General features: G+C 37.3%; 1 long non-coding RNA gene across 1 annotated transcript; it reads left to right on the plus strand.

Moving 5' to 3' along the window:
• The first annotated feature begins 686 nt into the window (after positions 1-686).
• Positions 687-8,914, plus strand: LOC108496789. The gene is made up of 4 exons (XR_001874590.1): positions 687-808; positions 5,658-5,771; positions 7,529-7,746; positions 8,813-8,914. It is a non-coding gene; the product is annotated as an uncharacterized LOC108496789 (long non-coding RNA).
• The last annotated feature ends 2,072 nt before the right edge of the window (positions 8,915-10,986 follow it).

Consider the following 10,986-nt stretch of genomic DNA (forward strand, 5'->3'; position numbering starts at 1 on the left):
ACAGCATAAGCTTTCATCAGTAATCACTCAGATTCATATATAAGCCATACACATGTAATAGACCATATCAAGCAGACTACAGTCCAAAGCCAGGCAAAGGGATATTGAAATACATTCCTTAAGGGAGGGAATGGAGCCAGAGCATTCAAACATATTCAAACAATAGTGTCCTTTTGATTAACTCACAGAAACTTGTCATTCACTGACAAGAGGTAGAGCTGCCAAGGCAGCACTATTGATGGAAATCATAGAATCATAGAATTGTAGAATTGTAGAATGGCTTCAGTTGGAAGGAACCATAAAGATCATACAGTTCCAACTCCCCTGCCATGGACAAGAACACATTCCACCGCACCCGCTTGCTCAAAGCCCCAACCAACTTGGACTTGAACATTTCCAAGGATGAGGCATCCACAACTTCTTTTGGCAACCTCTTTCAGTGCCTCACCAACCTCAAAGTAAAGAATTCTTTCCTAATATCTAATCTAAACCTACTACCTTACAATTTGTAGCCATTCGGTATAAAGCAGTCACTACATGGCCTTCTCCACCATTCTTGTAGGCCCCCCTCAGGTACTAGAAGGCCTCAATTAGGTCTCCCCAGTTGTTAGGCTAAACAATCTGCTCAGCCCTTTGTCATAGGAGAGGTGTTCCATCCCTCTGATCATCTTTGCGGCCTCCTCCGGACTCATTCCGGCAGGTCAAGGTCTTTCCTGTACTGGGGACCCCAGAGCTGGATGCAGTACTCTAGAGACCATGAGATTGCTTTAGTATCTGCTGGCTTTAGGGTATTTACATTACCACTCAGGTGAGCCACACTGTGTAAGAAAGAGAAGAAATAACCAATTAGAAAGAGTATGAAGTTTTTTATTATTTCTTTGCTTTCATTTTTAACATTTATTTGTATAAATAGAGTGATAAAACATGCTGCAAGGGGACAGTGAGGTACACAAAACGTTTTGCTGCTTATATACAGTTAAAAATGTCTGGAATTTATTTCAACTAGACAGAACTACCATAACTTACCATAACTTACCATAACTTATAATTTCAAAAGAAAAATATCACATCAAATTTGAGCTATTTTACATATTCCCTGATACATCACAAGGAGAAAAGAGAGATCACAGGGAGAAACCTTCTACAAGCGAAAGTTAATTCTCTCACACCTAACTGATCAAAACTGTTTAAATTAGGGCAAGACCTGTTTTACATCTCAGGAGATCAGAGGAACAATTACTGCTTTCCTATCTAAGAGTTAAAAAATTTCCTTTTGTGATTTTAAAGATTTTTATATTGAAGTCTATATGTGAAACACACTAAACAAAAATAGCTATAGTATCACTTCCTTGCTTAAATGCATTTTATGATGAAAGTTTGTCATCCTAATCACTAGAATCAAGTGGGACAATTGTGCAAAACCACAGACTTGACCTTTATGCTTTTCCTAAATTGTCCTTGTCCCATCGACTCTCTCTTTTTGGAATAAAAGTGTTGGCTGGAATACAAGTACTAATTATTTGAGAAAACAGCGAGGTTCTGGAACAATATTAAAGACAGAAGTAGCATAAAAAAAGCCCCAAAACCTACTTCTAAGAAGCAGTCAATAAACACTTGAAGTGGCAATGGACTGCACTAGGTACGCTCCACCCACAATTTACCTTTCAGTCTCATAATCTCACTTGTGCATGTCTAGCATATAAACAGACATCAGAGGTTTTTCATCCAGAATAGAGTTCTGAATAGCATATGGTTCCTGATTAATGAGGAGAGCTACAGTGGAATCAATCCTGTGTAGCATATCAGTGTTTATAGTTGTTGATTTATTTGATAAATACTTTTCACTTAAGAATAATATTATTCCACAAACCAGTCCAAAATGTAGTAATAAATGAGAAATATGTCCACAGACCACCTACAGTTCTCTGTGGTGTACTCTCAGCTTTTTTCTTCTATATTTCCTGAAGCTAATGAAAATTCTAGAGAAAAAAACTGCACAAAATATTTTCCAGAAATCCAGGAGGCAGATAAGAGCTGACTGGCTCCCACATTTCCAAGCAATTTTATTCATTTTGGAAATCTCTTCCAGATTTTTTATGCCATGCAGTTAAGCCCTTACTGAGTGAAAAATTCTGAGGAGTTAACCAGAAGTTTATCTTACTAGATAAGGATCTCAGATCCTGATTCTGAGAGACTGCAAAATATTTTATCCTTTCATTTTATAATGGTCTTTTGAACTCTAACACTGCATTCACACAACAACTTCTTATTTAGGTGCTGAACTGGGAACTCTTAGTGTCTGGGAAACATTCTTTAATTATCACAGTCAAAGGATGCAAATTTTAGAGGTTAATTTGATTTAACAGATTAATATGACTTTGATATGAGGCGTCTATCTGTCTTTGATCAATACAATTTAAGAAATGAATTAATGTGTCAAACAACAACTTTCTCATTTCTGGAAAATCTAAAAGGAATAACCTACTTACAAAGAGAATATTTCTTTAGAGTTTTTTCACTTACAATAGTAAGACATTTTGAGGAAGCAGTTTCCACTGGCAAGCTCGGAGATACAGTCTATTAGTCTCTGACTATAAAATTTCAAACTTGAAGACAATTAGAGAAACATTTGAACTGTTTATCATCCCAGCTTTGCACTCACCAAAACATGAAAAACAAAAGAGTCTATGGGAAGAAATAACACTGATAAGTTTAGGGTAACATAGAATTTTAGAGATATCTAGAAATTTAGATAAATAGCTATGGGTTTTATTATTGAATGAAGCAGTTTTTCAAGTCTCAGCTTCATGAATAAAATGAAAGCACTGAAGAAAGATATGACATGTGGGAAACAACTAGATAAGAATTGATACTATCATCACACTTCTATACTAAAATCCTTTGATGAGAATACAGTTCTGACATTCAGGACACTGGAAACAGAAGGTCTTTTTGAGTGATTATTTACATATGTAGGCTATGGACTCTAATACTGTAGGTTTGGATGTCAGAAGGACACATTTCTGACTTGGGATCAGAAGTGACCAGTTCAGATCTCATTCCTGTTTTACCTTCAAGCATTCAAAATGAGTTGTGAGCAGTACTAGTAAGCCATTCTGCAGGGACTCTGCAAGCACTCGTGCACTACCAGAAAGGGGGAATCTTGGGTTTTAATCCATTAACCCGGTAGCAGCAGAAAGTACTGAACAGAAACCAAGAAGGTCAGCTGTCCTCATACATGTGATCTGTAAATAAAAGATTTCAAGCTTTCTGACTGTTTACTTTGTTGGTGAACCAAAATAAAAACAGTAGTAAAAACAAAACAAACAAACAACAAAAAACTCCAAGACCAAAAACCAACCCTAAGCATACATACAGTTACAAAAATATCCAAATCCTCACAGCTAAAATATCAAGAATACACTGAAAATTCTGCTGTAATGCCTCATGAAATCTTACTGGTTTTCATAACCCAGGTTCCTAAGGCTGGAGATTTTTCACGATGTACCATAATCTCAATATTTCAATAAGAAAAATAGCCATAGAAAATATCATCTGAGACTATATTTTTTATTTTTTTTCCTCTAGAATGCAGAAAACATTTGCCATGAAAAGAAAAAAAAAAGTTCATCACATTAAATTTTCCCGTTGAAGAATTTAGGAAAAAAAAGAAAAAGCTATTTTACCACCATCTTTATTGTCAACTGAAGGGTCCCATGTGTTCTAAGTCAAGACGATGGGTAGCAAGGGAATAACAGACTTTTTCTAGAAGGATGAAGATATCATAACTACTGGAACTTTCTATCATTTTTATTCCAATTTTCTGAACAGGACATGCTCTAGTCTTTCACAGGTACAGCCACAGCTAAATAAATTTGTTTACAATAGAGGGGAACTGCAGTCTTGCAACATGCACGCCTTATGCTGGTCCATTTCAAAATATCAGTTCATTCTGAACAAATTTTTGAAGCCTGGTAAAAGAGACAAAAAAAAGCTTCTTTCAAAATTTCTGAAGTCACCTGGTTTGTGTTGGGAAAAACCTTGCATATATTATCTTAGTTATTCCTCAATGTGCTGCATAATTGCAGTCTGTTCTCCTCCCTTTATAATGAATGTAATCAGTATCTGTATATTTTCTTGTGCTTTTATTAGTATTATTAAACAAACTAACACTCAGAGCTCATATTCCCAAAAGTATTTAAGAACATTAGGCAGTACTTGTGTCCATTAAGGACTGATCTGGATGATATTATGGTGCTCATATTTGTTATCACTGTATGAAAAATATTATAGTAATAAACCCACATAGTTTTACAACCGATTCCATTTAATCTCAGCAAAAACAAATAGCTTGTCATGCAGAGTACTTTACATTATTAATCCACTGCTACTAGAAAGTAAGAAAAGCCATAACTGTTGTTCCTCATTTACTCCTTCATGCAGACTGATCTGAATAAGCTGCTTGGAAAACTGGCATTGAGTGAGCCCCTGCAGGCTTGAAGGATCACTTTAAAGGCAGTCACGTACTCAGAGCATTTGAGAGCATTCTCCTAAAAAGATGTTTATAACTATTCAATGAGAAATGGGATGACAATTCAATGACTGGATGTATAAAGTGCCATGAACAAGCAATAAGATGGTACAACAATTTCACATATATCATTATTCTCATTTTATAGGCAGGGAAATTGAGGCATGGCTTCTTACATTTTTGGTCTTGTATGTTGTAGCAAATCTATAGGAGCTTTCTACACTCAAAATCTGAAGTTCTGTGTCCAGCACAGTGATATGTGGATTGGAATACCAGGACATTATTACAAAGTAATGTTGTCATTATCATATAGCTTGTCCCAAGCTGTATACTTTCTTGTGCTGCTTTAAAGTGAGGAGCAGAAGAAAGAGGGCCACTTGGATCTCCTATAAATTCTTCTGTGCCCAAAGATACTTCATGCTTATGAATCCATATGCCTAAATTGTTCTATACCATACTGCTAATAATTTGGGATTCACTGCCTAGTGCTGTGCTAACCACTTGTCTGATAAACACATTTATAATACACTGTGGAGAATTTTATGCTATAAATAGAACTAAGGTTTGCTGTATTATTAGTATCTGTGTTTAATCCAGGATGCTCTTTTGGCAGTTGATCATCACAACTGGTCTACTCTGGCCTCCAATTGAGAGGCCTGGAGACACACCATCTATAACACTGTTGGTGCTTTTGAGAAAGCACGCAGGATCACCCTTGAGGAGAAAAGACAACGTAGAAAGAATCGTGCCTTGCAGAATACACCACCCAAGGAGTCTTTCTGCTGTGCCATCTGCAACCGGACATGCCTGTCTCGTATTGGCCTTTTTAGCCACCAAAGCACTTGCAACAAACATGGGTAGAGCCCTTCCCAAAGCTTCATTCGCAAAGCCTAGCCATGAATCTTGGAAGGAAATGTCTTTAAAACACTCCTCACCTATTATATGATGAAAAAAGTTTTAAAGGGAAGACTGGCCTTGTTTTATTTGTGATCCAAAACCTATGGGTAGCTATAGCCTGATTTAAGCTGGAAAATATATTTGAACTGCACAATTTTGCAAAGCTTTTCATTTGAGATAATAAACCATGCCTTTCACAGTGCATGAAAGTGTGACTTTGATTTTTCAGTTCATTATATAGAAAGGCAGAGCAAGATTCTCTCCGAAGGCTGTCCCTGAGGAGCTTCTGAAGAAAGTTTTTGAGAAGCACCAGCATTTCTGGGAAGAAGGAACTTGCTTTAAGGTCAGGTGTCACCTCACCTGCAGAGACAACATGGGAGCATTAAGACTTTCTCCCTAGTCCCTCATTCTAACCAGGGGATCACAGTCCCAAATTTCTGCAAATTAGTTGGTCCTTGCCTGTCACAAAGACTTTTATCCTATTACAGACTGATATCTTGTTCCTACGCTAATAAGTATGGTTGGAGTAGAGTTAGTAATTGAAATTTATGACTTGTGTACCCTATTTTAACACTTTTCCAAAGACTCATTAAATCTCTTTTATGTGTATTTTTTTCTGCCTCATACTTTCATTAACTGGAAAAAAGAGAATAAAGTCCCATTTACAACACCACTGCAGCCATGCAGGGACCTTGCTTGACTGATGTTCTTCTAATGAATTATATGTATTGTAAACAAGTACTGAAAACTAGCCCAAGGTCCTCTCCATTAATTTTTCATTAATGAAATGCACCACTTAGCTTGTTTGACACTTAAGTGATTCCCATAAATTTAAAATAGAGGTCACTGTAAGGAAAGTATTTGAAAGTGTCATTGAGGGAACAAGCTAATGAACTATTCACCCTTCCCCAAGTGCTTTTAAATTCACATGCTAGTCAGTTGTAAAATTTGAAAACTAGTAATATTTTAATTCTTAAAGTAGCTGCCAAGATTTAATGAAAAAAATAAGTACTCTAATAAGTGAACTTTTGCTCGGGGGCTTTTTCTTCTCTTCTGCTTTCAGCTTTTCTCTCCTTTTACATTCCACGGCAGGAAAATTCTTATGCCTTATTTAGCTTAGTATCTCATGAAAAAATTATACCTATATAAGAGAGGAGAAAAGGAAAGAGTGGACTGTAACAGCTTGCTTCAGTTGATTGCAATTGATGGTGGGGCATGTGAGGCCACTGTTAATAGACAATCTTTCACGTTGCAGACAGAGGAGAGCTCAGTCATACTCTTTGACACTACTTTCTCACAGGAAATCTCTGCAATGCAAGCCTTGATCCAGACATATCGGACATAATTTCCTCCTAGTCAGCAACATAAATGCTAAACAACAGTTTCTCCCAGCTGTATTAGTTAGGTCACTTCGTGATGGAGTTACAACTCTACAATTAGGTAACAGAGCTGAATTGCAACCCTCTGGAGGCAAAATAAAGCTGAAACGTTGATGTTTCCCTCCAGATCAAAATTTGTCTGCGCAGCCAAGCAAAAAAGACCCCAAAACCCAAACTCAACAGCAATAAAACAACAACAAAACCAAACAATACAACAACAACAACAATGGGAGGAAAACACAAGTAACCAGAATCCACCATTTGGGCAGAAATAATCCCACCTATGCTGAAAACCTGTCTGCTTCATTTGTTGTGAAGCTTGGCATGTCAGAGTACAGCCCCACAACAGGCAGTCTGAGGCAAGATCTGTGCACCACAGACTGTTTTGCTGCAAACGTGCTGTGCTTCCAGCAACCTAGTGCAGAGATTTTCACCCAGGAGGCAGAAGGGACCATTTCACTGAGATGTCTCCTATTTCCACTAAGAATCTGTCTTTGGCACAAAGTAAATCTGATGGATGAAGCCAAAAATACCATGGTCCTTCCTGTGGATTTTCTTAAAAAAAAGAAAACACCAAAATAGAGAAATATGTAGACTATAATAGTTCAATTTTGAGGGATCTATGAGAGTCTTTACTTTCTTATTAAATAAATGTTTGCTAATGTCAAGTATGAACCTACCCTTGCACAGCTTTGAACCATTCCCACCCATCTTGTTGCAGGATACCAGAGAGAAGAACTCAGCATCTCCCTCTCAGAGAGCAGTGAGATCCCTCAGCCTACCTTTTTCCAAACTAGACAAGCCTGGTGAACACAGCTGCTCCTCATGGGACACTCCTTCCAGCCTTGTCACCAGCACTGTTGCCCTCCTCTGGACACATTCAAGGACCTTCACATCCTTCTTAAACTCTGGGGCCCAGAAGTGCACACAATACTTGAGGTGAGGTTGCACCAATGCTGAATACAGTGGGATGATCACCTCTTCTGACCATCTGGTTACATTGTGTGAGTGTTTTTTCTGGAACTTTGACAATGTTATATTTAGAGATCTGTAGTGTCCTTTATATTGCATTGCATAGCACTGAATATTTGGAAGCTTTCCTTTTCAAGAGTTGTAAAATTGGGATCTTAAAACACTTGAAAGCTGATGTACTCTGGATCACACCCTAATTTGTGCAAAGAAAAATCATATTTTAAGCATTCCAATTAAGTAGAGCAAATAAAACCCCCTAGACTACTTTCTTTGCTTTTCTTGGTATTCTCAAATTCTTTATTCCTTATGCAAAACTTTGTTTTGCATTGCTGTTGAATATTGATAATTTTTTTCTCATCTTCCATCCAAGAGCATTCTATATTGTTGCACGTTTTAATTGCTGGTAATTATATTTAAGAATACTGAGAATAATTTCTAAGTTGTATCAGATACAATATGATCTATAAGTGAAAGAAATTTTGATGAACCCTTATTCAACTCTGATTCAGTTCATATGGTTTACTTTAGGTTTATTTGCAAGAATTGCAGTTCAAGCATGGTTAATGCCTTTTTCCCCTACAATTTGGAAATACTGAGGTATAAAAAGCTCAGAAAACAGATCTATTCTCTCTCATACTTAAGTTTTCAAGATATTTTGCCATCTTCAGCAATTTTAACACTATTCAAAGGCAGAAATCATTAGCAACTAAAATCAAATGTCTCGAGAAGTTTGTGTATAAAAGAAGGGTCACAGGAACAGAAAATTAGGACACTACTTTTGCCACAAAAGTAAGGTAGTAAAAGTGCAGTCAGCTCTCTGGGGAGGCATAAATTTCATCTAACAGTGAAGCCTGAAATATAAGAGTAAGACAATATTCAGAGAAATACAGTAGAAATTATTGCCTCTCACATTTAGTTGTCACAAATTAATCTGTCTTAGGCCACTTGTAAAAAATAATTGAAATATATGAAAAATATTGGTCATTTCATTGGCCCATGCAAAAGCAGCTTCTTGTTCATTTTCTTTGGACAGGTGTCCACCAGCACAGAAAGCCATGGCTGTGACTGCTAATTAGTTCCCTTTCCAGCAATCTCAGAAGTAAATGCATGAGAAAATGCAAGACCTCAAATCAAAGCATTCTCACTTTCAACCCTTCAAGGCAGGATTTAGGTTTTCTGATAACACGGATGGTGGTAATATAGTCCTTACTCATGCTGTCTTTATTTTAGCGTTAACAAATAAAAGTGTTCATAGCCCTGAGGGGCCACTTTTGCACCAGCAATAAATTCTGAAGGCTGTGTACAGATGGTAATGACTATTACGCATTTCATTCTCACTGTAAATACATAACAGGACAATGAAGGCTGATCATCATTAACATCATCATCTGTCTAGTAGCCCAATGCCTTGTGTGAAAGAAGCAGGAAGGTCTTGGCCTTCCTGAGAGCTGAACAGGTGAGTCCATAGAGATACCACAGCCACAACCAGCACTAATTGGCTGCCTTGTTGGCACTTTTGGTAAAGAGTACTAATGAGCAGGAATGAATGCTGAGCTTCCTAAATACAGCTGCCTGCTAAGGCCTAGGTATGAACAAGAGATACTGAGCATATAGAAACAACCTGCCCTGCTACTTTCTGTACTAAGTCTACTCTGATCCTAAACAAAGGACTCTCCTCTTATGGGCTCTCCTCATTGACTTCAAAGGGTTTAAAACTGAAACCACTCTTTTACAAGATCGGAGTACGGGTATGTGATGTGTCTCCCAGGATTGCAGTCAGGTTGCTGCATGTTATCACTATGAAAGCTTAGAAGTAACAGCATTTGTTTATGTGCTTTCCCATTCTGTGTAATCCGCGCAGTGAGGACAGTTATTTGTAAGCATTCAAACAGACTGATGATTTTTCTGTCTCTTGAGGTTACTAAGTATGGAAATGCTACTAGTATGCAGAAATGAAGAAAGAAAAGCTTCTGTTAAGTCACACCTTAATGTAACTTAAGATATAAACAAGTAATACTGCTTATTTTAAGTACATGTTCTGCCTCTGTCCATTTACCTCAGAGTTTTGTAATAAATCTTTCATCACTGTATGAATATCTGTTTACGTTACTCTAAATCTACAACTCTTAAAAGTGACATTACCTTGGGAAAACACGCACTACAAATCACAGTGTTCCCTCTCACAGTTTACCGCACAGACTTAAGGAGAGCAATTTCTTGATGAATGTCTCATATTACTTCATTTAAAGATAATGAGACTCAGTCTGCATATTTGAAAGAAGACTACAGAGCAATAGATTACTTCAGCAAATGCCATTGGTGTACAAAGCCTTACAAATGAGAGCACCCAGCTGGAATTAAAGATGGCTGCCATACCATACAAGTTAGGCAATTTTTATACCGAGTGGTAATTTCTTCAATCAGACTAACTGATACAGTAAAAAAAGAGCATATGAAGCTTTGATACATGTTTTTCACTTGGGTTGTTTGCTGTGTGTACATTTATCACCACTGTGTTTGTAACATAGTTTAATACTATGTAGTAAGCCACTTCAGTGGGGTTTCACTAGCTTTAGCTAAATACACCTAAAATACACCAATTCAAGACATACAACAAAAGAAAAACAAACTTTCTGTGTTTTATTTTCTCCCTTCCAAAGTGGGATATATTAACAGGGATTGGTTATGCTGAAAAAGCAGAGAAACAGTTTAAGGGTCACAGGTTCAAAAATTATTTTTAGAGCAGGTCTTAAGTAGCTTCTTTGCACAGAAGAGAATTTGGTCTATGAGAATGGGCTTGTGGAGCTTGTGTACTGTTTCAACTGTTTTGCATTTGTGAGGGAAGAACTTCCATCTTCAAGGCATTCAATACAACATCCTTCTGTCAATTTCAAACTGACCACCACCAGAAGATATACATTCTATATTAAAAAGAGAGGACTGTACCCCATAGATTCGGTAACAATGTGAAGGATCTGAAAGTTAGTGAGTGCATCCCCCACCATCACCTTGAAGATAAAGAATAAGGTGTATACTATGGAACTTCTCACATTGGAATGAGCATCCACTTGCATGTTATGGTGGATCATGCATCAAAGCAGCTGACAATGCCAGTGAAAGCTGGAGGGATCACGCTTAGTACTTGAAAGCAATACAACTAGTCTGACTACAAAGAGGGAAAAAAAAGCATTGACATTACTGAGAGGT

The sequence above is a fragment of the Lepidothrix coronata genome, unplaced genomic scaffold (assembly GCF_001604755.1).
Source record: "Lepidothrix coronata isolate B3197 unplaced genomic scaffold, Lepidothrix_coronata-1.0 Scaffold43, whole genome shotgun sequence".
Lineage (NCBI taxonomy): Eukaryota > Metazoa > Chordata > Aves > Passeriformes > Pipridae > Lepidothrix > Lepidothrix coronata.